Raw genomic sequence first — 27,647 nt, 5'->3', positions numbered from 1 at the left:
CAGGCACGTAAGGGAACTTGTTAATTGTGCATGATTGAGGTTAATGGGTGCTGCAGGGAGGGGGAAGCTGTTTAATTGGTGCTGGGAGGGTGGGTAAGGGGGGTGGATAGGGGGGGGGGGGGGGTTAGTGGCTTAATAGATGCTGAGAGGAGGTAAATGAGTCCTGAGAGTGGATGTATTAATAGGTGCTGGGTGGAGAGGTGGGTTACTGTGTGCTGAGAGTGAATGGATTAATACAAGGTGGTGGTGTAGTGGGTGCTGAGAGTTTAATAGGTGGTGGGATGCTACTGTATGTTACACACACACACGTGGGGTAACATACAGTTAATGGGTGCTAGGAGTGAATAAATTAATAGGTGCTGGGTGGGAGGAGATTAAGGGGTGCTGGCAGGGTGGACAATGTGTTAATGGGTGCTGCGAGGGTGAAATGATAAATGGATTCTTAGAGAGGAGAGTGTTAATGAGTGCTAAGTTCGACAGGGTGTGATTTAGTAAATGGGGTTGATGGGGGTGAAGGTGAATGGGCATATTGGGTGCTCTGGTTCTGCAACAAATTGTAATACAGTACATTTACAGACAGGATATGCATATGAATAATTACTCACAGTTGTTAAAGACTTTGGTAAGCACGTAAGTGTGGTTTTATGTAAATGGACTGAAAGTGTATTGGGGAATTAGGGGCAGTAATGTGAAGCTTTGACCTTGCACCGGCCCTGCGGAGAGAAGAGCACATTTCATTTTTTAAAGGCACTGCAGCCTAACAACAGAATCTGCGCTACCTGTACATCAGGTACTGTATGTTCATGTTTTAGCCAACTTACTGGCTCACCATTCTGCCAGTTGAATGAAAGCTATCTTTTAAAGCAGTATAAAGCAACATTGTCTGAAACCATTAATAAAAAGTACATACAACGTAATCAAATACTTCATGTTTCAGCTTTCATTATATTTCACAGCATGCATGTTTACTATAAACATGACAGATAAATATAAAACCCAAGTACAAATCACAATGCACAAATGCTTTGGAAAGAAAACAAACATTTAGTAAATAATTCCCAATCCGTTTTTATACAAAGCATCCAAGTAAAAGACGGAAGCTGGTGAAACATTGGTTCCAAAACAATATGTGGCAAATTTAATGCACATTGAGTGACAAATGTACAGGACACAAGTGACACACATCCCTAGGGTCTTGGGATAAAACCAACCACTTTCCATAGCAGCTTGGTCAGATCAATCTATATTGACTGTTGCTATGGCCACTGCATTAAGGTTACATTCCCTGCGGGTGAGCAGCATAAACCACTTTGCACCACAAATAGTTTGTCAGTCCAGATTTGTTTATGCTCCAATAACAGCCAGATCTTTTAGATGCTCTTCAGAGGAAACATGTGGATAGTTATCTAGACTGTTGATCACACAAAATAAGCCTGATAAAAGGAACGCGGAACCGAGCAATTTAAGATGTATTCAAGGTGAACAAGTAAAAACATAAATTTGTATTCAAACAGTATAGACAGTTGTTCATTATCCCATTGAAGTAAAATAACTGCTTTATTAGATTCAGATTTGTTAAAGTCATAGAATTTTTACTATATGTAGATTACATAATGTAGCAACTTGAGCATATGATTTTTATGTATTTGCAAGTCTAGATGTACTAAATTCATGAGAATAGAATATATATATATATATATATATATATATATATATACATACATACATACATACATACACACACACACACTGTATAGCTTCTATTCATCTTTACCTCTAGCCCTACTAGGTATATCAAATATTACATTAATTGATTAGAGCAAATTGAGAAAGCAATTCAAAACCATGTTTACTAACCCCTGCCCTAGAAGGCTGCAGCCATCATTGTAAAGTCCCATTACTATAGATGTAAATATGCCTAGTGACTAAAAAGAAGATAAACACAGTTACTTCAAGGACATCTCTACATCATTTAGAGAATGTATTTTATCTAAACTAGTTTTAAATAAAATAAACACTTAGCTGTAATCCAATAATTAGAACAACCAGGGGTTATTTCATAGCTATAAATGGTTGCAGTACCCATCAGACATACTATGAATGGAATGGGTATGAAATACCGCCTGCCGCATGTCCGGCGGTTCGATTCCCGTCAGCGGCAGCCCGACATGAGCAGAGTTCGAAGCAGCGGAAGCACGACAGCGCTGGAAATCCCGATCTTGGAAAGGTGAGTATCTACTAACCTAACCCCCCTAACCCTCCTTAGGGGTGCCTAAGTGCCTAACCCTAATCCCCCCTCTAAGTGCCTAACCCTAACCACCCCCTTCCCCGCTGCCTAACCCTAACCCTCCCGGGGGGGTGCCTAACCCCAAGTCCCCCCCGGGAGCCCTAAACCTAACCCTCCCCCCCCCGGCTGTACGCTCGTGGCGCCCGGCATCACTACGATCGGGATGCCGGGCGCCGGTCTCCCGGCGTCGGGGAAATGTGGGCGTCTACATCTAGATGTAGGTATCCAGGCAGTCGGCTTCCCGATTGCATACCCTATGAATTACCACCTACCGCACCTTGGGTAAATTTCACTTTACTAAAACACGAGCATGGTAAGCCAATCATGCTGGAATTGAATTGATGTAGACCTGCCTAATGGGTGGTTCCCTTGATAACCATGGGTAAGCATTTACAGCTAGAGAGCCTTTAAAAAAGTTTTATATTTAATGTGTAAAAAGAGTTCAATCCCAGGAGTCAGGACTAAACTTATGTCAGTCAATAGCATTAAAACTGGCATTGCAATCATATCCCCTGAATGTGGGCTACTAAGAGGAGCTCTCTTAAATTTGCCAGTGAAGCTCCTTATATACATAGAGCAGGAAAAGGTGTATAATTGTAACCCTGTCACTGTGTAAATATAATAAAGGTGCGTTGGTAGGCGGCGCATCCCCTCTCTGACTATCTCCTCTGCCCTGGCTAGCTTGTGGGTGTGCACAATACCCCTGCACGGACTGAAAAATCCCGGGTTGATGCACATGAATGTGCATCAAACTGGGATTTTAGTCAGTGTAAATGGATCAACCCGGGTCCAGTGACCCGGGGATCTGACCCGGCTAGCTTGCAGAGCTGAGCACGGGTCGTTCCCGTGTCATCCTGCAATATAAACGGCGCAACCAAGATCACGATGACCCGGGTCGCGTAATATGCTAGCTAATTGGCCAGCTTCAGCGGCGCTTAGAGATGACATCATTTCCAAGCGTCCACTGCAAAGCTGGAAGACCCGGATCCCTGCAGACCTGGGTCCGGTGTGAATGGTGCCGACCCGCGTTGTGACCGCAGTGGGAAAGGGGTCTGTCCCGGGTTGTTAACGTATTCCAAACCCGGGTCAGACACGGGACTTTTGCTATAAAAGGGGTATATGTAACCAAGGGGGCCCAAAGTACTCATGTAGACTTTATTCCAATGATTTTTTTCAAGTGTGGAATCAGGTGACGTCACGTTGTGGTAGTGGTGCAATACAATAAAATGGGCACCAGGTAACCTCTATTTTAACAATGAGACATAACACCCCTTTAGCGCTCGCTAAAGGGGTTATTGTCCTCCTTTCAGGATTTGTGAAAAAAGCGGTAAATTTAGGATTATCGCAGTTTGTCACTGTATCGCTTACGCCATCTATAGATGGTGAGAGCAACACACGGTCCATATTGCCAGCAATGGGGACCCAGCAATAGCCTTTTGGGCTTCAGCTAAGCCCTTCCAGGGTTTGCTGTGTCCCCAACGGGTGAAGGTGTCATGCGCATGTGAAGTCTGGCCATCGCACATGAGCATGACACAGTAAAATAGGAGAGGATTCTGCCGAGGAGGGGGACGTCGCTGGACCTCATCTGAGAAGTAATATTAGTGGCATATTCTTTAGTATCCCTAAGATACTAACAAAATATGGCACTGTTATTGTTAAATGGGGCCCTTTATTTATACTTCGGGAGGTATGCCACACAGCAACAGCAGGTGGGATAAAGAACAAGCCTCTGAGATTACCCTGAAGGAAGGCAGAGAGTGACAATTATTCCATCACTCACCTGCAGACACCAACAGTGAAGCCATACATCCTAGCAGCTGAAGGTGTGCACGTCACATTCACACAACCAGCTGGACGGGGCTCCTGCTTCACTGGTCAGATTGTTCAGTAAGAGTGGGATGGAGGATGCAGTGTTATCTACACTTTGGGCCTGGTCCTGATTTGCACGGAAAAACTAACGCAGCAGTGTCTATTGGTAGTCGTCTGTCTGTTTATGCAAATGGCATACAAACTCCTTCCCTTCAGTACATCCATGCGCCCAAATGTGTAAAGACTGACATGCCCACTTTTATAGTTCAAGCCCACCATAATACAGATTGGTGTCCTTATACGCCACCATCAAAAATTGTGGCAGCCCTATGGCAGATGCAGTCTTTCGCCTGACCACAGCATTGCGACTGAGCATCTGTGAACACAGCCGCTTACATTCCTGTGACACTCCCATAATACGCCCACTGAATGGCCCATGTTTGTGTACTTTTCTATCCACCTCCCAGTCACCACCCATCACTTTTCCGACAACTTTCTACCATCTGCATCGATTGCAACAGCACTAATGATTGCACATTATGTAACACGTGTCGTAGAGGTCTTTAGAAATTTTTGCGCAGTTGCAAATAATTTGTCAAATGCGTGAACATGGGCATTGCGGGCGGACTGCGTGAGATTCAGAATCAGGCCCTTTACCTTTTCTTCCTCTCAGTTCATAAATAGTTCAAGAAAAAGAAGAGTAATTATATCTTCTTCCACTTCATCAGAGGATCAGGTTGTAAGGAGGAAAAAAAAAAATATCAAAAATACCTGAAGAAAAATTTACCTCAGGGCCTGATCTAGAGATGTACAGTTACCACAACCGCTGTCCCTGCAAGTTCCCCTTTGTACAAGGCGGGGATATCCTCATTAAAAATGTAAATATCCCCCACAATATCACAGAAGTTCCACGATTATTAATACATAGGCCCCTAACTCATCTACATACATGACAGTTGTGTCTTATAAACAGTTTGGAGGTACCTGTTCAGCATCTTTATGTAGAGAAGCGTTAGACCTAAGGCACTGGGCCATAGAGAATGATATAATCCAAAATGTGATTTATCTCCAAGGGAAAATTAAATTAAGGGACTCTCCATTAATAAAAACATCTCTTATTAGGCAAAGTTTCCTTAAACAAGAAGTAATTTAGAAAGTATCACTTTCTTTGTGCATGCCAGGAGTAGATCTATTTGCAACTCCCTCCATGCTCAGGCTACCTTGTTTGTGTCCAGAATATGGACCAAAGGAGCCTGGGTAATGAATGCCAGGTCATTCCAATGGACATAATATTCCTTATGCATTCCCCTCTCCCAGTCTCCAATGGAGGATATTACACAAAGGTAGAACTTATTTCCCCTTCATGCTAAGGACCTGGAAGTTACGTGAGTGAGGACGGAAGAAACTTGTCCGCTCGCCACGCCACATATTCCCCCTCTATGTCCGTGTGGATGGTAGGAAATTACGTTGGACAGTAGCGGATGACGTCAGGGTCCTCTCCATGAAGGGCATCTAGTCACTACCATTACACAAAATCAGATCACAACAGGTACGTCAAATTATACTAGCCTACCCAACATGGCCATCCAAAGTGTGGTTCCCTCTGATTGCTCGACTTAGGAAAGGGCCCAAGCTCCCATTAGGGATCTCCAAAGAGTGCATTCAGGGAACAGCAGACCTTTTTCAGTACTTACTACAATCAATGTGGATGGAAACTTTGCTAGGCAGTTTGCAGAGGTCCTTTTAGTACATTCAGCAACAGCATTAATAAATGCATTTTTACAACTTCGTACTAGATCAAGATATAAAGAAGCGTTAAATGAATTTCAAATATGGTTCTCCAACAGGAAGTAGTCACATCATTATTACCTGTTACATAATGTTCTAGATTACATTGGTTTAGAATCAGATCAGATCCTATCGGTAAACTGTAGCATTTTTCATTCATGGCTTTACGGATAACAAAATTATACCTATGGCTGTTAATAGGAATTATATTATTCAGACCCATTACATCAAAATAATCCATAAGTTGAGATTCTGATAGGTTATTAAACTTTCTAGCAACAATGTCTTCCAACACAGACCTAACATAAGTATAAAAAAGCTTGCTTTCCTAATGGCATTGGCCATTAAAGCCAGAGGAATGGAGCTTACTATAATCCATATATCAGACCAGTGGTTAACTCAGGCTCCAGAAGGATACTATATCATCCTAAAAGGTTACACTAAAACTTCCATTATCCAAAATTCCTCAGTGGTTTGGACATCACTAGAGAAAATAGAGAACCAAACCTTTGTCTGGTAAACACATTATCCACTTCCCTTACCCTCACAACTTCCCTTAGAGATCACTTACAGAAATTATTTATCACCTGCTGAAAACCATATCGTCCAGCAGGACTCAATCTACCATCAGAGGCTGGATTGTATCTTGTATGGAACAGGCTGATACTGACAAAAGACAATTTAAGGACCACTGTAAATAAGGTGATACCACAACTAAGTCAGCAGCTAAATGCTTACTTTTTCAAACTATCATGCATATGGCTGGTTGGTTGCACCACACATACAGTTACAAATTTTATTTAGTGATCCAGAAAGGATTAAATTTCTCTGAGCAAGCACCAGGCATGTGGTATTCTGCACACCTGCGGTTGCAAGGTGGCAAGCCTCGTAAAGAGCAAATAATAGTTTGCAGAAATCTATGATCTACAAAATCTGTTTGTTCTAGGGAATAGGAATGTTAGGGAATAGGATTTCCACATAGCAAAAGCGGTCATCTCACCCTCCCATATAATATGTATTCTAGTGGTTTCTCTACAAACACCTTCATTCTAAGTATATATTTTATGCGATTACAATTGCCCAAATGAGAGATCTAAAAAAAGACACCAGGGATGGCTGTTAAAGAGCAAAATAATTTATATACCCTCTATGGTTGAACAAAGCTTGGTTCTACTTTAACAGTACTAATAAATTTGTGTAAGTTGATAAACTATTCAGACCTATAATAACACTTCTTGAGTTACTTATGTCATAGTAGTGCTCGGTACACACGATGTGATATGTCGTTCAATCAGCCAATTAATGACATGTGACAGTGAATTTGACCGTGTGTAAAGAAGATATGACTGAACGACCTTAAAATGAAAATGCACACAAAAATTGCATTTTCATTTCAACTGCAAATATTTTTTTTCAAAACGTACACATAGAATCCTGCTTTTTACAGTTTTGGTAATGTGGATTACTGTAGAAACAAGAACCACAAAGTATTTCTTTGTGGTCTTTATAAACGAAAGGTTCCCTTTCTTGAACCTTCAATGAAAAACACTTTTTTGGCCATCTGGGTTACAATTTTTGACATGTTAGAAAGAGTGAAAAGACTAATGGTAATTTTGTTTAAAATAATTAAGGCGGGATGTACTAAAGGGAAAATGCTGCCAAAATCCGAAAAGTACTGTTTTCGGAGTTCTGGCCACATTCCCCATATGTACCAAGTTCCGGAATGCAATACTTTTCAGTGCTTGGACCTGGTGGGCAACGCCGCCCAATAGAAGCATATGGGCTTGTCATCACATTGTGCCCTGAGAGGGATCCCAAGGATTTCTCGGTTATAAACCTAGAAGTCCGATCATTGTAAAAGGACAGCAATTTTCGGAAGAGCTGTCTTTTGCACTTTTAATAGTATTTATGGGTACTTACCGGTGTTGTTAATGCCAGTATGTACCCAATATGTGGCAGAATGTAGCCCATCCAAAATGTGATCTGAAGTTTACCCCGCCCAGAGTCTTCTGAAAAAAATCAATATATAAGTTATGTGGGTACCGCATAAAAAAAATAATTGCCATTGATGTTGGAATGTGACTAGCACAAATGTAAAAATCTAACCTCAGCAGAAGGGTGCGAAAACCCGCAGCAGCGATGGAGTAAAAGAGGTGGGATGTGCAATGGCACTAGGGCCCTTGGTAGCTTTACAGAAACATAATTTATAGAGAATCTCAGGAACATGTCACAGAAACGACAGGATATGATGATTTTCATATGACTCAATTGTAAAAATCTTATGATTTCAGTAGGTGATATGCAAAGACAACTAAGATAATAAAACTATATAAAATGTACACAGGAAAACATCTCATAGGAATATTACTGTGGATATCTTTGGGATTCGTTAGACTGAGTGGCGCCACTTTGGTTTCACCTTATGTATACAGGTATTGAACATTAATGAACCTTTCTATGGGCACATCAGTGCTTTCTATTTTTATTTTAGATTTTTTTTTTTTTTTTTTAAAAAGGTCATCAGTCTGAAAGTTTTGCAAACAATGTTAGGAACTTGCTAGTACATGTACCTGTATGGTTTCCTGCAGGAAGAAAGTTATTTAGTTTCTGTGGAGATGAAAACTCAAGATATCACAATGGTTTTACACAAGATACATAACAGAACCAGATGACACAAGTGCTATCCATCTACTTTTACCAATAGGAGTACTTCCATTAACAGAGAGTTCTTAGTGGTTGCAGCTAAAGAAGAAGCAGGAGATGGCTGAATAGGAAATATGAGCCCAATACCAATGTGTAAAAAGGCAGTACAGAGACTGTAAGCCACTTAGAATTGCAACTTCCTGCTCTGTTTAAAGGGAGCATCATATAATTTTACTGATTATGGACTCTGAGGCATACATACATTGAGGTAATGCCCTTTCCCAGCTTCCTTAATGAGCCTTGATGAAAAAATATAAATATATCTATGTGTATATGACCTCAAGGCAAACATTTTAGATATTATACAACCTCCCACAATATAAATTTATCACACAATGTTGTCAAGTGAACTATGTTGTCTTAGAGACTAAAGGGGCCTATCCATTAGCAAATCTTTCTCTACGATGAAAGACAAAAGATTTATCTCTTGAAAATTCCTGGGGCTGTGGTGACAGATATCTGTCATGTACATGACAGATTTTTGCAAACGACGAACGATATTGCATTACATCATTCAGGGAGTGAATTTTTTTTAATGTTTCTATTAATTTTCATTAAAAATATCATTCGCCGTTTACCGCTTAAACTGACAGATGTTTGTAATATCTGTCAGCGATAAGCGATAATTGACCAACATGTTGGAGAGACGAAAAAGACACAATTTGTAGGCCGTGGGAGTGCGCATCTGTCATTGTTCAGAGCCTATCCATGACAGATAAATTGAACGACTGAACGATATATCGTTCATCGTTCAAATTTATCTGCTAATGGATATGCCCCTTTAGACAAACCTCCGCCCTGTTAGAGTGAACTGGGGCAGTTTCAGCCTCTTACTGAACTGCCTCCAAGAAAGGAACACTGACTCGACAGTGTTGTGGCATTAATATAATAGTGGCAATCATTAATATTTATACTGCACCAAGTTATATTAAGATAATCAGCCATGTGACAGTTATGGGGAGATTAGGGTTGGGCACCCCCCCCCCTGGGGAGGGTTAGGTTTACAGAGCGGCAAGGGGGGGGCTATTAGGGTTAGGCACCACTAAGGGAGGGTTAGGGTACTTACCCGCCTCTGTCGGGATCTTGACCCTGTCGGGCAGCCACTGTCGGGATTTGAAGCGCCGGCATTTAAATCCCATTCCGACAGTTATACGTTACAGATTTAAAAATTACAATTAGGTGTTTAATTGCCATCTTGTTCCATGCAATGGGGGATCGTATGTGTATATTTATTATCCAGTTATAGAGTGAGTATATATTAGACATACACATATACATTATTTCAGGGCTATTTCTGTGGAAAAATGGGTCCAGGAACTGTGGGTGGAGCTAAAGAAAAACAAAACAATTTTATATATAAATATATATATATATATATATATATATATACACATTTTTTTAAAATAAAGTACTAAAAACTATTATGGAAAATACTTTTTGGCCCAGGACATTACATCATAGTTAATGAGAGGTTCAGGAACGGAGTACCAGCATTATTATTATTAGTATATATATTCTTCCAAAGTGTTACTGGTAAATTTAGCAACGTCATTGGATCAGTCTCTAACGACGATATCAAGATTACATAATATGGACTTGTGTGGATTTGTGGAGAAATAAATGCAAGAGAAGGTAAATATATCTGCCTGACCCTTAGATATGAGTATCAGCTCAATCAAATCAGTGTATTGATATTAGAATATAGCTCAGACCCAGTTAAAATTGCTGACACTCGACCAAATCACGATCAGAGTTCTTACTCTGTAGCATTTAGGCACTTATGATTAATATTTGTTTTTATATTTATCTCATGTTTAGGGTAAGCATTAGATAGTTGGTAAATGAAAGGTCATCAAATCTAGAACATGTATTATTTTTCTATGCACCAGGTGGATGAAGATGACAATGATTTAAGGGATATGACAAATCCATCATGAGTACTTACACCATGCCAAATCAAACAGCTTATCTATGAACATGAAATAAGCACAGAGTCAAACATTTGCTAATGTAATGAGCCAGACATATAATGTCCACAGATTAGCTCATCATAAGTCTTTGCAAGTAAAAAATGTGAAATAGTAGTAAAAAAGGGTTGGGTACGGGATCCCGGCCGTCAGTCAGAATACAGACAGCGCCATCTCGACAGTCAGAATCCCGACGCCCAAAGGTAAGAACCCCTACACTAACCCCAAACCCACCTTTCCTGCAGCCTAACCCTAACCTTCCCCGCAGCCTTAACCTAACTCTCCCTTCTCGCAGCCTAACCCTCCTCTCCAGACTCCCACAGCCTAACCCTAACACTCCCCTCCCGCAGCCTAACCCTAACACTCCCCTCCCGCAGCCTAACCCTAACACTCCCCTCCGGCAGCCTAACCCTAAAGGTGCATATCCACTACACGATGACTGTACGATTACAACATCGTAATCGTTCATCATACTGTGCAGTGGATAATGTGCCCACACTGAACGATAATTACTGCACAATTAATGAACAATTACAATGTTGTTATTGTTTCTTTTAATCATGTAGTGGATATGCGCCGAAACCTTAACAGGGGAGTGTCTGCTATCTATTTGCCACTATTGAATACACTTGTATAGTGGCAAGTAGCTTGTAGACTCTCCCTTTATCCCAGCATCAGGGAGATCGTACAGACAGGGAGAACACAGCCAGTGCATACCTCCCAACTTATTTCACCCTCCAAAGGAGGGACAGGGCGCGCGCCTAAGGCGTGCGCGCCCGAAAAGGGGTGTGGCTTATTAAAATGGGGCAAAGCTTAAAGAAAACAGGGCGGAGCCTCGCGGCTTCCCCCGTTTTCGGCACTTTGGGGGAGTGCCCAGCAGTCTCTGAGCTGCTGGGCGGCCCCCAGGCTCCCCCGACACAAGAGAACATGCGCACGGCATCTGTTCTCCTACTGCACACCCGCTGCTCTGCATAGCAGAGCAGCGGTTTGTGCTCTCCCAATTTCCCCCCTACCACGGGACACTGCGGCCCGCAGGCGGGACAGACCCAGAAAAATGGGACAGTTGGGAGATATGCCAGTGTGGTAAGTATTATGGGTGCAATGGAGGAGGGGGGTTAGACTGACACAGGAGGGAGCAGGAGTGTTATATGGGGGGGGCTGTAGTGTCATTGTGGAACTAAAGTGACACATGGGGGAGCTGGAGTGTACATGTGCGGAGATGAAATCCAGAGACACATAGGGAGCGGGATGAGGCCTGCTGTAGAAATGCAGGAGGAGTGGGGGGGGTGGAATGAGTTTGCTGGACTGTCACAATACGTTATTGTTACACAGGGGGAGTTATTAAGCAGCTGGAGAGAGACGGGGATGAGGCAGATGGAGAGACACAGAGGGAAGGAGGTGGTTTAAGAGAAACTGGTGGAGGATGTAGATGGAAATACACAGGGAACAGAAGCTTGGTGACACGGGGCATGTGGCTGAAATTACACACGGGCAGGACGTGACACAAGAAGCACAATGCTGGAATTAACACAGGGAGCATGAGGCTGGAGGGGACACGTTGGGTTGTATAATGATGACATTGGTTATATTCTTACATAAACAGGCATCTTCTGGACTATGGGATTTCCTACATGAATAGTGAATATTGACTAAGGACATCATCTGCCCCACCATACCTTACCATATAGGTAAGATGTATTTTCATTTATTACACACAAAAAAACTGTATAGGATATTTTTTTTTTTAAGGGAGGCGGCAAAGGGACTTTTCGCCTAGGACTCTACTTGGTCTAGAACCGGCCCTGTATGGAGGGCACTGATGGTAGCTGCATTATATAGTGGTCACTGCGATGCTTTTTGTATTATCTAGCGATCACTGATTGTCTCTGCATTATATGGCGGGCACTGCAACACTCCCTACATTATATGGCAGTAACTGCGACGCTCTCTGTATTATCTGGCGGTCATTGAATTGCTCTCTGTATTACGGTATATGCAAGTCATTGAGAAACTCTCTGCATTATATAGCTGGCAATGCATTATTTGTTGGTCACTGCATTACATTGTAGTTACTAATCGTCTGTTTTATATGAGATTACTGTGATTCTCTCTGTACAGTATGATGGTCATTGTAATGCTCTATGATGGGTGAGATCGTGTAATACAGGTAACAATACTTAGCCATTGAGTCTAGAGACAGTGGAACCTGCATGCTACATTGGAAAACGTAGAAACCCAGAGAAATAAATGCAGCAGTCCCTAGAATAATGTAACAGGACTAAAAATGGGTTTTCCCTAATTCATACATTTAATTCATTACAATGTTGAAAACTATTTTCTACAAGGGAGGGGCGCACCAAGCCGAGTCTTTGCCATGGGTGACAGAAAGCCTAGTTTCACCCCTGTCTGGACATCGGTATCCGGACCGCTCCCACGCTACCTTATATGGATGAGAGGGGTTGGGTATGGAAGACCAGCAAGCGGGATACCGGCTGTCAAAAGACCAACAGCAGCATCCCGATGTTGAGAATCCCAACAGGGGCTTAATAAGTATGCTAACCCTCCTCCTTTCAACCCCTAACCCTAACTTCCTGCATCCTAACCCTCCACGTTAGTGCCTAAACCTAACCATCCCCCCTTCGTGCCTAACTCTAACCCCCCCGGTGGTACCTAAACCTAATCACCTCTGTCTGCAGTCTAACACTAACCTACCCCCTAATGCAGCCTATCCCACCCCCCCACCCCCCGTGGTATCTAAACCTAAATCCCCCCCACACTTACGATCGGGAAGTCGGCTGTCGGGGCTCTGGCGTCAGCATCTCCACTAATGTCAGGACACCGGCGCCGGTCTTCTGGCCGGAAGTGGGGATGCTGGCACCGGAATTTCGAGAGCTGGCATCCCTGGTGTAGGTAAAGTAACTACATTCCGATGAGAGGGCTCCTGCCATGGATTAGAAATTAATTACACTGCTTACTGGATGTCGGAGTTGGGTGACTTCCGCTAACTTAGGGGTGGGCTATAAGCGTTCCCCCCCAGATATTGTAAAACTACACATCCCAGCATGCCCTGCTATTTGGCCATGCTTAAAATGTTGCAATGCATGCTGGGATTTGTAGTTCAACAACAGCTGGAGGGCCGCTTATTGCCCACCCCTGCGCGGCTAACTCCATTACTAGAATGGTCCCTGTATAACGGTCACTAGAATAGTCCCTGTATTATATAGCTGTTACTAGAATTGTGCCTGTTTTATATATTGGTCATTAGAATGGTCCCTGCATTAAAATATCAGTCACTAGAATGATCCCTGCATTATTTATCGGTCCTTGCATTCTATACTGGTCACTAGAATGTCTCCTACAGATATACTGCATATCAGTGACTAGAATGGTCCCAGGTTTGTATATCGACCACGGGAATAGTCCCTGTATTGTAGATTAGTCATGAGAATGGTACTGTATTGTATATTGGTCATGAGAATGGTCCCTGTTTATTAAATATTGGTCACTACAATTGTTCCTGCATTGTACATCCGTCACTAGAAAGCTGTGCGCATTTTCTAGGGGTCACGAGAATGAGCTCTGTTTTACCAGATCTAGGGCTTGTAGGTGCATTTGTTTATAGCTCTTTGACATAATTTTTAATATACGAGTATTTCATTGGCTATTTAAAGCACAGCTACATTATACAAACTACACCTACAGAGGTTGTCACTTGTCTTTTCCCATTGCAATGTGCTGGTATAAGATCTGGGCAACTAACTTGTCTACCCTGCACCCACGATTTGAATCTGCAGCAGCAGCTACTGGGCATCAAAACAGCACCACAGATCCGCCCCTTAACACAGCAGGGTGGAGCCAGACTGCGGTGACAGCCACTGTAATATAGTAAGTAAATATAGCCCCAAGTCTTTTGTAGAGGGTAACAGACTAATATAAGCAGGTAGCTATATATATTTTTAAGTAGCCTAATTTTTGAGCTTCAGCTGCTGGAAGGAGTGTTAAAAATAACATCTAAACTTAAATCCCTACGTTTCTGGTGGACAAGGTGGCCCCCAGACCCCCGGCCCTTTACTTTAAATTTCCAAACCAGCAAAACTACTTTCCCACTTATTCCACTGAGCTGCTCAAAATAAAAAGTACAACTATAGATCATATGCTATATTATACACAATTACGTACAAACAGACCGTTTATTCACAGCGAGCACATGGGCCACACCCCCCAGCCACTCATGTCAATCATGGTGCCCCCCCCCCCGTCATTTTCCTGGATCTGCCCCTGGTCCAGTGTATTTAATAAAGAATTGCTTCTCAAATAGAGAGACTCTGCCAGACAACACAGGTGTGACGGTGCAGAAACTGATGGTGAAAGTCTTAATAAATAAAGGCAAAAACATTTACTGTCTAATGACTTCATGTTCACATCAATTCACCTACAATACCTAAATTCCTGTGACACGCCTGGTAGGGTACAGTGATATACTGGTGAGTGCTGACAACAGCCAGGAGTCTCTTCTCTACTATATGTCACTTCTACATATATGTATTTTTCACTTATGCTTCCTTCACATGTGCATAAAGTACAAACAGGAGAAGGTCAGAGAGGAAGAAATCACCCACATTCTGTCTGCACGATTTATGAGTCATGCTGCTTTGAGGAAGATAAAACAACAAGGGGATCTCCCATTTTGTATAGCTACCATTGCATTTTGGTATGTCTGATTATGTTTTCCTGTTATAAACTATCACTATTAACCCAAGTCACAATCCCCCTTTAAAGATTGACAGTTTTGTGTAATCGCAGCATTATACAACTGAGGCACACACACATTATGATATTTTTTAGCAATCCATTCAGTGCATGTGTGATGTAGGACAGTTCTAAGATCACGATCAGCAGCGCAGTCCAACATTCAAGTAGGGGAACCACACCAACTGCCAGTGAGCATATATCCAGTGAGGATGGCAGTTGGTGAGGTTCCCCTATTTGAATTTTGGACTGTGCTGCAGCCCCCCCTCTAGAGCCACTACTGCTAGTCAGTAGGTATTCCTGCTTCTGACAGTGGTGTTGTGTACTGAGGGTTCCACATTCATGCATCTGTGTGTTATGTGCAGATATGCACTGGTACACGGCTGAACAATGCATATTTATTGTCCAGATGTACTGGACAACTGAGTCGATACAGGCATGCCAAAGACAATGTATTGAGCAGTTTGGAGGTCAGAAACCATTGGCAAAATTCACCATTCAGTATCTGGTGAAAAAACTGAAAACCACTGTAACATTATTGGATGTCCATGGAGGCCGTCCAAAAATGCCAGAAGCAACGGTGCAGGAAGTGAAAAACAGACCACTGGCCTCCACGCATGACTGGGTAAGACTGTACTCCCTTCCTCATGTTGCTCATAGACCTAGGTATGGCTCTGTCAAATTTCACCAAATTGAGTCAATTACTATAAAAGTTATAAGGAATACGTTGGGGGCAACAGCGAGTGAAACACCCTGTATATGTGTAAATATAAATACCTGTATAAACTGTGTGTTCTGATGTTGTCACTTATAAATTGGTAATTTCTGATGTCATCACTTCAGTGCATTATAGGTTATAATGTGCAACCCCTACTGTAAATGGTTTCATATTTTAGAAATCATCTCAGATTTCTGTAACTTGTGTAGAAGAACAAAGCTTACAGAACTAGTATAACCTATAAGAAATACAATTTACAGCAGGGGATGCAATATTCCATTAACAATCAGGACATGTAGTACCATTATTTGCATGGTATAGACTCCCACTTCTCAAGTTTTCCCAGCAAAATACCATTCACTTACAATACTTAAATGTTTGAAAACCAGTAAACAGACAAACATGCTCTTGAGAAGATTATACATAGTAAAGTATCCAATACGATATAAAAACCCCACATTCCTTTGAACAGAAATCTATAGTACAATAGCCATAAATTTACAAGATAAAGGGTCCTTTAAAAAAATGTAGGCAATCTCTCTCCTGTGTCTTTTGCACTCAGCAGACATCTAGCTTTCATATGTTACTTGTGTGAAATCGCTCTGCACAGGGGCGTATGTATTAAGAGAAGAGGTGGTCCGTGTGCAGCCTCCGTCCGGGGCTCCCTCCTCTCTGCCAGGCAGCACACGGAGCACAGCAGACTCTGGGCACTAGAGTAGAGTAGAGTAGACTCTAGTGCTATGACAGAGTCTACTGCGCATGCGCAAGTCACCGGCTAAATGACGCAGCAGCCATTTTCCAGGCGATTCGTAAAACGATGGTACTGCCAACGCAGGACTCCGGAGAGTTAAGTATTTAATAAATGGGTGCAGGGTGTGCGCCCCCTGCACTGCACACACTGCCCCCATTGTAGATACGCCTCTGGCTCTGCACATGCCTAGAAGGCAGGCAACTAAAACATGCATTCATGCAAGTTTGTATGATTCTGCCACTTACCCTGTTAGGCTTTCTAACATAGGGCCCGATTCAGAGACAGACGGTAATGCATTCACAACTGCATTCTCTCACAGATCTCAGTTGCCATAATATATTGTCTTCCAAAACACAGCCAGCATAGGGACGCCCACCGTTGCCTTCAAATATCCGTACGATGACGTGCAACAGCGTAAACATCGGTACAATTGACGCACAGCAGACTACCATGCTTCATCTGTGACAGGTCTGACCAGCCGCAGACTCGGCAGCTCTCCTGACATGCAGAGACTAATTTATGTACGCCCATGTATCATAGTTTGACGGTCAGACACGCTTGCGTTTTTCTAACCACCCCGTTACAACCCCCAAACGCACTTTGCAAATGGTTACTCTATGCAAACGTAGTCATAAAACAATTGCTGCGCGTGCGTGGTGTGGCATGCACATTAGCAAACAATAGCTCGTTCTGTGTAAATATTGGGATTAGGTCTATTTCTGAATCAGGATCATAGGCTGAATAAAAGAAGGGCGTGTTTGCACGCTGGGACAGAGATGGACATGCAATCCAAATAATCCGCTTGTGGTCAGGGACAGATGTAAATAGTGGATGATGAGTAAGACAGCCCGTAGCACTAGTGACCGGCTTGATATTGGCTGGTTGCTAAAGTTCTGCTTGCACTGATGATTTCATCACTGAGGAAAATATTATGATTTTTGGTGTGAGTTTTAGAACTATTTTTTTTAATCCATGAGAAACTTAGTTATTTCTGCTGTGGAAGAAAGGTTTTAGCACAATGATGGCCAACCCGTGGATTTCGAGCTGCAGGCGGCTCTTGTTTTTCCGATGCGGCTCGCGGCTCGGCAGACCCCCCCTGGAACTGTGAAAGCTGGCCTCTGAAGCAATCAATGGCTAAAGAAGCTTCTGAGCTCTTCAGAGGCCAGTGATGCAGTGCGTGGGTAACATGACGTCACCTGCGATGCGAGGAGTGGAAGTGGTAACGGTAGCAGCGACGATAGGACTCGGGAGCCCTGACGGCATGAAGCGGTGCCAGCATGAAAACAATAAATTTCTTCACAGGGGTTTGGGCGGGGAAGGGGGAACTAGTTCCGCGGGAAATACTTTAGGGGGCCCAACTACAGGGAGCAATGCAGAAGGGGCACAACTACTGGGGTCATTGCATAATGGGCACAGCTACAGGGGGCATTGCATAAGGGCAACTACTGGGGGCATAGCATAATGGGCACAGCTACAGGGGGCATTGCATAAGGGCAACTACTGGGGGCATAGCATAATGGGCACAGCTACAGGGGGCATTGCATAAGGGGCACAACTAATGGGGGCATTGCATAAGGGGCACAACTACAGGGGCACAGCATACAGGGCACTACTACAGGGGGCACAGCATAATGGGCACTACTACAGGGGGGGACCAACATAATGGGCACTACTACAGGAGGGGTAAAAACATAATGGGCACTACTGCCCGAAAGCCAGTGGCAGTGGGGGGGGGGGGGGGCAGCCTGAGAGCTGGGGGGATGATGCCTGCTTCATGCTTATGGGGGAAGAGTGGGGCTGTTGAGACAACTGTGGGGGTGGGGGCTGGTGGTGGTTGCTGGAGTGACACATGAGGGACTGCTGTAGTGTGGGCTGTAATGGCAAGGGAGGGGGCTGGGGTGACACATGGAGGAGCTGAAGTGTGTATTATGTGAATCCTGCTTTTTCAATGTATTTTATGAGGTTCTGGATTTCAAAGTGTATTTTATGTGGATTTAGTTTTAAAACGTATTTTCTGTGGATCTGGCTTTATCGTATTTTATGTGGTTCTGGATTTCAACATGTATTTTATGTGGATCTGGCATCTTTCTGTCTATTTTATGTGAACGTGACTTTTTCAATGTTTTCTATATTGCTCTGGCTTTTTCTTTTACTTCAACAGTGAAAAAATTATATTGGGAAGATTACGTAAATTGTGTATTTTCAATGTGCTGGGCTCGTCCCCAACGTGACTAAAAACAGGGGTGTGACATAAGGTCATGCTCCTGCAAATGTTATAACAAAGGCGTGCGTACATAAAAGAGGCGTGGCCTTGTGACAGCTAAGCCATGCCCCATTTTTGCTCGCGCGCCTTCGGCGGCATATGCTATCAGCTCTTTCACTTGTCTACATATATTTTTTGCCACTATTTAATGTCAACTGCATAAATAATGGGTTTAAAACATGGGTACTATGCAACACTATAACAGGGCTTTATTGCCACACACCCTGAGTGCATGACATCATGCCGGGGGCACCAGTGCCGGGAAGTTCCGGCCAGTGCTGTACGTCCATAGACGTAGCTGCAGAGTGTGTAGCATAGGTCTTTGAATTACTGTAGGCCCTAAGTAATAAAAGAGAAAAGGTGTGTGGGGGACTTTATTTTTTTTATAGTGTAGGCTTGTGTGTACAGTCATTATTTTAATATTTTTTTACAGCCGGAGGACAGGTGCTAGCACAAAGTGCTGGTTGCCCCTAAAAATGCTCATCAGATTTGCAGGAGGATTGAGTTTTCAAAACCGATGGTCCTTAAATGAGTTACAACTGACACAAAGTATCGCCATCGATGCCTGTCGGAATTAAATTGACAGCAAAGTCGTCATTTAGTAAACTTACGTCCAAGAATCGCTAGTGTGGTTCTAGAATATAAATTGATAAGTGATGGAAAGCATCTAATTTGCATGTTCTAGTCATAAGGAAAAAAGATGACAGCAGAAACATTTTAGAATATATTTGACAGAGAGGGATCCAGTCACATTGTCGACAGTTACCAAGTCGACATTTACAATGTCAACATCACAATGTCAACACTAGAATGTCCACATGGTTCAACTTGTAGACATCCTCAGAATGTCGACAAGTTTACAATATCAACATCTGAAATGTCACCATGTGAAATGTCGACACACTCAGAATGCCGACGGCCAGGTTGCGAAACCGGCTATTTTTAATTTTTTTTAATGTTATTCAGATCACTCCTCTACTTCAGTTCCCCGGAAAAGGCCCCCAACAACAGTTGTATCACACTAGTGGGAATGGAGGGACTCCACTGGAGCAATTCCCGCTGATGCATTCATCAGTAATAGTGCTTTGTGGACAACTAACACAGCTACCATCTAAAGGCGCACATCCACTAAACAATTAAAATGAGCGATTGAACGATAACTATATCGCTATCATTCATTAAAATGTCTAAAACAACCAGCGATGCGCGCTCCCGCTGGTCGTTTTGGACATCTATCATCGGCCACACATGCTGAACAACCTGACGATAACGTCAGGTTGAGCATGTTAGGGGATGACTGATGTGCCTACACTAAACGACTGCTCGTTCAGTGTAGGCGCAGCACAGACTGTCAAACGACTGCACGATTACAATGTCGTAATAGTGCAGTCGTTTTGAGGTCTTCTAGTGGATGTGTGCTTTAATGTACTGCAGCACATGTGATTTCTCAGTGCTTAAAGTGGTCCTAGAGATGTGGTGGAACTTACCCCCCCCCCCATCCTCGAGGCTATCTTAATAAAGGGTTAGCGCACGTCATGACGTCTCTCCCATAGTGCACAGTTGCACACTGCGGGAGCCAGAGCTCAGGGTTGAACTCCAGCTTCCGGCTGCCGCTGTAGGGAAGGAGCCGAGCGCCTGCTGGTAACAAAATCTCAGCGGGTGCCCAGCAACTCCATGCGGCTCAGGGCCGACAGGCCGCGTAAGATGGGCTGGAGGAGACAGAACTGGTTCAGTCTCCAAATAAAACTGACGGAACGCAGTTCCGCCCCACTTTAAGCCCTGTGACTCCTGATAGGGTACACCATCTTATCTAAACCATACAATCTGATTTCTGGACATGTAGTAATGAAGGTACAGTTCTGCATGTAGGGTGGCAACTGCAAAGAACAGCGCCTCTACCAAGACATATGCACTAGTGATCTCTCTGACAATAACCCCTTCCCCTGTATAAGGGGTATCCCCAACAGAAATCTGTCATTAATCTAAGGCTGGGTACACATGTAACAATGTGTACCCAGTCGACCTGTCTTGCGATGGGAGTCCCGATGTCGGGAGTGACATCACATCCGCGGGTGCCATGCTGCATACGGCAACATGGCCCTCGCTGACGATGTCGCCCATCAGACCTGGCTGGTCCAACGGGCGATGTCGCTGATGATGCGCGAGAGCACGCATCGTACACAATATAGTGTGTACACACTAGATGTGAACAATAGATCGTACAATCCAGCCGATATCTGCCAAATCGTATGATATATCATCTAGTGTGTAGGAACCTTAAGAGTTGATGGACATAATGGCGAGTACAGTCTTACCCACTCTGTACACACAGTCATGCACTTGAAAGACTGGACATGGTTACCATTTGTGCTGCCTCGTGTAATCTTTGGAAAATAACAGAATGAGCAGAGGTAGGGAAGAGTTTAAGATTAAGCACTATAAATTGAACATGAGGGCGTGTATTTTTAAAATATGTTAACAGGTAGAACACATGTATTAAAAATACAAAAAGAAAACCAAAACTACATGTTGATGCAAGCCCATTATTTACTTTGGCAAATTATTTTTAAATAATGTGAACGTATAATAAGCCTAATGATAAGTACCAGAGATTGCAAGAATATTCAATAATTGTAAATAAAAGTATTAAACAAAATAACTAATTGGATTTGATTAGATGCGCAAAAACAGCATAGTAGATTATAAAATGTATATACAAAACCGAAACAAATGTTAAAACAAAAAAAATGGATATTAAGCAAACACTACACATTATATTTACATAAAAAAAATATCTTTAATCCTACTTGTTGCCTTCTCTAGGGATAGGAACTTGCAACAGATATATCATAAACATCGATCGTTTCTTTTATCATTGAAAGTTAGAGGCCAATGTTTACTCACCATTGATAGTTTTCTCTGATAAACTGTCCACCTACCCACTTCCTTCTGACTCAGGACTACTCAGCAGCACTTGGCACTGTTTGTGACGTGAATTAGGCTGCATACACACCTATAGATATATCTGTCTGGTAGGAGGGAAAATCTGGTCCGTTTTCCAGTGTTTGGGAGCAAATTTCTATCGTTATTTGCTCCCATACATTACCAGATTTTCCTTCCCGCCAGACAGATATATCTATAGGTGTGTGTATATTTACTAAAATGTGGGTTTTTAGAAGTGGACATGTTGCCCATAGCAAACCAGATTCTAGCTATTATCTTCTAGAAGGTGACAGATAAATGTTAAGTAGAATCTGATTGGCTGCTATGGGCAACATCTCCACCTCTACAAACCCCACACTTTAGTAAATATACCCCCTAGTGTCTCTGTGAAATGTATCAATACTTTTAAAGTGTGGAGAAGTTGCCCATAGAAACCAATCAGCTTTTAACAATTATAGAATTTACTTAATAAATGTGACCTAGAAGTGTTGGTTGCTGTGGGCAACTTCTACACTCTTTACAAGGTTTGAAACAGAAGATGAGTACAGAGGCACATGTGGGGGGTACAAAGGGGCATGTGGGGTTGTTAGAAGGTCATGTGGGGTGTTTGAATGGGAACTGAAGTTGCATGTGGGGTGTTGAATGGGATAGATTTAAGTATTACATATATTACAATACCACACATTAGTACCCACAATTCATAATACGCCACACAGCTTTAGCGTCGCGTCCAAAATGTTGCCCTTCAAAATTTAAAAGTGTGCCCTCCTAAGGGGTAAGCACCTTGCCCAAATAAATACTAGAATGAACACTAATACGTTTATAGCCCTTCTACCATTCTCATTTCACTGGGTACACAATACTCTAATTCCAACATAACTTCTACAAACATGGGAAACAAGTGTTCAGTTATGCCATAGAAAAATACCAGACTACTACTCCGAGCTCACAGAAAACTGTAATAGTGCTCTAGCAATACAAACGCTATCTTTCATGGTTCCACTTCTGCTGTCTCCTCATTCCAATTTACCAAACCACCGGTGGATGCACAAAAATACCAGTCGCCAATGACTGCTTTAATATTGGTGCCTAATAATGCTTCTACTTTCCAGTAGCCACACACACTAGTAACAACTGATATTCTGAAACCTTAAGCATGGATTGTTGCCCCACAGTCCTTAGATTTTAAAGTAATTTGGGAAGGGACATATTTACCTTCAGTTTCATGACATTGTATGTCATTTATTTATGCTATGGTCCCTTCGAAATACAGCTGGTCCCTTCATTATAAGGATTGCCATCAGCCATAAATGGTTAACAGCCACTGATGGTGGAGAGCAGATGACTGGCAGTACTCGTTTTTATTTTTTCCCGATGCAGTGAGCACAGAGCTTAGCCCAATCTCCGAATCAAATTGGCCCACAACCAGCTGCGATGGTCACCAATGGGTGCAAAACCAAAGATGGTTATCCATTGATGGTTTTATGACATTAATGCTACTTATGGATGTCACCATAGATTGTTAAAATTGATAATTAATCCACCAATGGCCATCACTATTTCAATATTCATCAAAGCCTAATATATCAGTGCTTGATAATTAAAATCACTGGACTAAGGGCCTGATTCAGAGCCGGACGCTATTTGCGGTCGTTCGTTCTGTAAAAAGGGGTGGCTATTCAAATGAACCGTTCGCTCTTTGCGGTCTGTTCACGCCTTTATGTCTGAACGAACGAACAAAACTTGCGGTCGTTTTTTGTAAACTACACCCCCTGGCTGCTCGCATCCTACGTCATGTCCGCTATTTATTAGATTAATCGAGTACATCAACCAGTGTATGAACTGCTCGCTATTCTTGTGGTTGGTTTTTCCTACCACAATCATGCCAGCAGTTCTGACTATAAAATAACCCAGTGACGTGGTCAATGACGCTGCTGTATTAATTATGCACACCCATAAAACGCCCGTTTTGACCTTTAAGCAGGCCTGCGTTCTGATCTCCACTCCCCATTTTCAAGCACCTTCCCCTGTTACCACCCACATACACCTCCTCCTGACACTCAAATTAGCAGGCATTCGCTATTTAGCGAACAAACGATTTTCGGCCGCACTGATTGGTTCGCGCATGCGTATTACGATCCGTATGCATTCGCAGTTGGGCAAACATCGCTCGGAACGAACGAGCGGCCGCTTACGAGCGGCTCTGAATCAGGCCCTAAGATCAGAAGTGCAAAGAACAAATGTATAGCATATCTGATAAAAAATTATATTGGATCTTAACCAGATATAGAACGAGATGTATGAAGCATTGCATTTTGGATGTGATACATCTCGGCACTTACCGCATGCATATCGGCGTTAATAACGCCGATATGCACGTACAATCGCGATTAAAATCACAAAGAACAGCTCTCCTGAAAACAGCTGTCCTATGCGGAGAGAGAAGACTTCCAAGAGTATTTCCGCGCATGCGTGAGCGGTGGGGGACACTGGGATGGATCCTATTGGATCCCTCTCTGGGGAAGTCTGCAGTGAGGAGCCCATAGACTTCTATTAGGCAATGCTCAGGTACAAGCTTCAGAATGTTTAGCTTTCGGGAGCTTTGTACATACGGGAAATGTTGTAATTTTAGCATTAGTACATCCCGTCCATAAAGTTATTTTAGATCTGTATAAAAATGTTTATAAAGACTATGGCCCGTATTCAATTTGGAGCAAAAAGCCGTTTTTGCGTGTTTTTGGCGAAAACTTCATTTCGCCAGGCAAAAAAGAATCGCCGTATTTAATTTCCACCTAAGCAGAAAGTCAATGCAATGTCATAGGCGAAAACGTTTCGCCTATGAATAGCAGGCGTAAAAAAGTGCAGAATTGGGGTTTTGGGGTGCAACGTTGCAGGAACCCCCGTGCAGTCTTCAGACAGTCCCCCAAAGGTAAACTGTGTGAAATAAAAAAAAAATAAAAAAAAACAGTTACCCCAAAAAATCACTTTGAATTTGGGGTTAAAAAAAAAAAAAATGTTGGGGGACAAAGTTATAAACTAGCGAACTTGACTCTAGGGGGGTCCCCAAGTATGCCCCAGGTGTTTTTTTTTTATTGCAGGGGCTTGCGGCAGGTGGATTTTTCACGTTTTTTTTAAACTTAACTTGAGCAGATTTAAAATATGCTGGCCCCTATTTTCAAGTACCCCAAATTTGCTGGGATAAGTTATTTTCTGCAAAAAAAACTTCAGAACACTATTCTGCACCACTTGTACAAAAATGCTATTTAGCAGCTATTGAGCCCGTTTAAAAACACCAAATACCTTCAGCAAGCCAAATCGGGGGGTACCATAGGGAACCCCCATGTCAGAGCATCTTTTGGGGGGGTGTCAGGCTGATTTCCCCAAATCTGACAGTACTCCCCGCTTGTTTAAGTTTCGCCGAGTCCCGTTTTCGCCTACTTTCAAATTGAATACGGTGATACGCGGGCACACGCGTGATACATTTCCGTCTGCAAAACAGTATCGCAGGTCCGCTCAAATTGAATACGGGCCTATGTGAAGTATATACACTAAATACCACTACATAGCTATTAATCAGACTGCTTATCTTTAGTATAACTGCCTACTAAACGTCTCTTTTCCAAACCTGTTTGCCAACTGTAATACTTGTGAATGAATAAATAATATGCTCTGGAACATCACTTCTAAAATAAATAAGTAAAAACAGCCCTGGATATTCAAATTGGAAAATAGTTGGGAACAGCAGCAGCTAACTATAATCACACTGTAAAATAGGTTTAAATCACCAACTAAAGAAAAAGAAATTTGGGGGGGAGGAGAGTGACTAGTAGTTTGCAAATGTGAATGCTGCAGTGAAGTTATACACAGGTGTTCCTGTGAGGAAATGAGAACCATGGGCAGACATTGCACTGACAGTCACACAGCCTGCTGCTTCCTGTGCACAGGGCGGGGGACATACTCTGTACACAACTTGTTGTTTTCTACTATTTTCTTTCCTTCCTAACAGCAATAGTCACCACGTTATGCTAAACAGCAATAGTCACCACGTTATGCTAAACAGCAATAGTCACCACGTTATGCTATCTAACCGGAGACCCCGGCAGCCCCCACACAGCCGACTCCGGCACATAGAGGGGCACAAGTAAGAAATCACAACTGCCGCCTCTACAGTCATAAGCATGGATGTAACTGAGATTATCTCAGACCTGTGTTCCCCACTGCCACCATTACATGCGATCCTGCTCTCCCCGGGCTCTGGTAGGACTCATTTCCATTAATAACGAAAATCAGCACCCAAGTATCTGACACTATTGTGTCTGTAGTGTACGGGGTTACATAATACACAGAGCAAACGTCATAGGGGTAAATGATAGAAGCATGGGTGCCTGTGGGGTTGTGATCACGGAACGCGGATTGCACATGACATATGCCACCCACTTTTAGCTTGTGCCAGCCTAACCCTGCTGAGCCCTCCTCCAGCACTGTGCTATTAACAATAATGCCATTATTATACATAGTGATTTCTGTCTGCTCCGTGCTGCATTTCCTGATAGGACTGCACATACCCCAACCTGTACTGCACCCCATACACCACCCCACAACCCCACTCCTGCACCAGTGACAGTCCCCGTACCACATACCCGGCACACCGGGTGCCAACAAGAAGGAAGCTAGATGCACCCACCGTATACACATATAGGCGCCTCCCGGGGGTCCACTGCTGGTATATAGAGAAGGAGGGGTCACTATGTGCACTGCAGCTAGTCTCAGAGGTGAGTAGGCGGATAACAGGTTAAAGGAAATTCTACACCAGGTGATAAAATCTTCCTGACTGCACTCTACTGCTGGTGAACTGCCTCCTCCACCTCCAGCGCAGACTGCTCCACCTCCTCCTCCCCAGCTCTTTGCAGCACCCAGGCACAGGTTACTAATATTGCAGCAGGGCTGTGGCCGCCCGGGGCTCCTTCCTGCACACACGGCGGAGGTGCTGCTGTTGCTGCACCGATCAAACTCGCTCTCTCTTCTTCCGTCTGACTGCTGTCACTGTTGCTATTCCTGGGATCAGTCACGCCGCCTGCCGGACCTGGGCAGAATGTGCTCAGCGTGTATCAGCCTAGCAATAAGAGTATATACCGAGCCTAAATTAGGTTTCATATCAATAACTCTATCACACAATTTATTTCCTGTCCCCGCATAGGTAGCCTATTCTTACAGTCTCTCAGCCAGCACACTAATAATAATAATAATAATAATAATATACCAACTTTACTTTTAATTAGGCTACAATCAGTAGTACACAGAAAGGGGAAAACGCCTACATACCTCAACATTTTTTTTCCAAAGCTACACATCTTGTTTCAGTAGTGATTATGAACTATTGTATATTGCTGATTACTTTTTTGTATTGATTGTGTAACATTTATTGTGTTGTGCCATTTCCTTTCACACCAAGAAGATTTGCATGACTAGGCACACACCTGAAAGATAAGAGGAACAATCCACTTTTCTTTTCTCTGACAGCTGAAACTACCCAGAGAACTTCCGATTTCCTGTCTACACACCAGGGCCATAGCTAGGGTAGTGCGGCCGGTGCCATCGCACAGGGCAGAGGGCGCTGTTTGGGCCTGTCAAATTTCTGTTTATTATCATTCTCACTTGTAGCTTCCTCT

At 43.1% G+C, this 27,647-nt stretch overlaps 1 protein-coding gene across 2 annotated transcripts in view; it reads right to left on the bottom strand.

The window, feature by feature from the left end:
• Window positions 1–26,886, bottom strand: part of MBP (myelin basic protein) — a 216,699-nt gene extending 189,813 nt beyond the window's left edge. The window contains exon 1 of one of the 2 annotated variants that reach the window (XM_088475908.1): window positions 26,663–26,886. The gene's annotated coding sequence lies outside the window, so the exon portion shown is untranslated. The remainder of the gene's footprint in view (window positions 1–26,662) is intronic. The other variant, XM_088475909.1, reaches the window with a different exon arrangement.
• Window positions 26,887–27,647: the final 761 nt, after the last annotated feature.

Source organism: Taudactylus pleione, unplaced genomic scaffold, assembly GCF_031769625.1.
Source record: "Taudactylus pleione unplaced genomic scaffold, aTauple2 ptg000179l, whole genome shotgun sequence".
NCBI lineage: Eukaryota > Metazoa > Chordata > Amphibia > Anura > Myobatrachidae > Taudactylus > Taudactylus pleione.
This window is presented reverse-complemented; position numbering and strand designations above follow the sequence as displayed.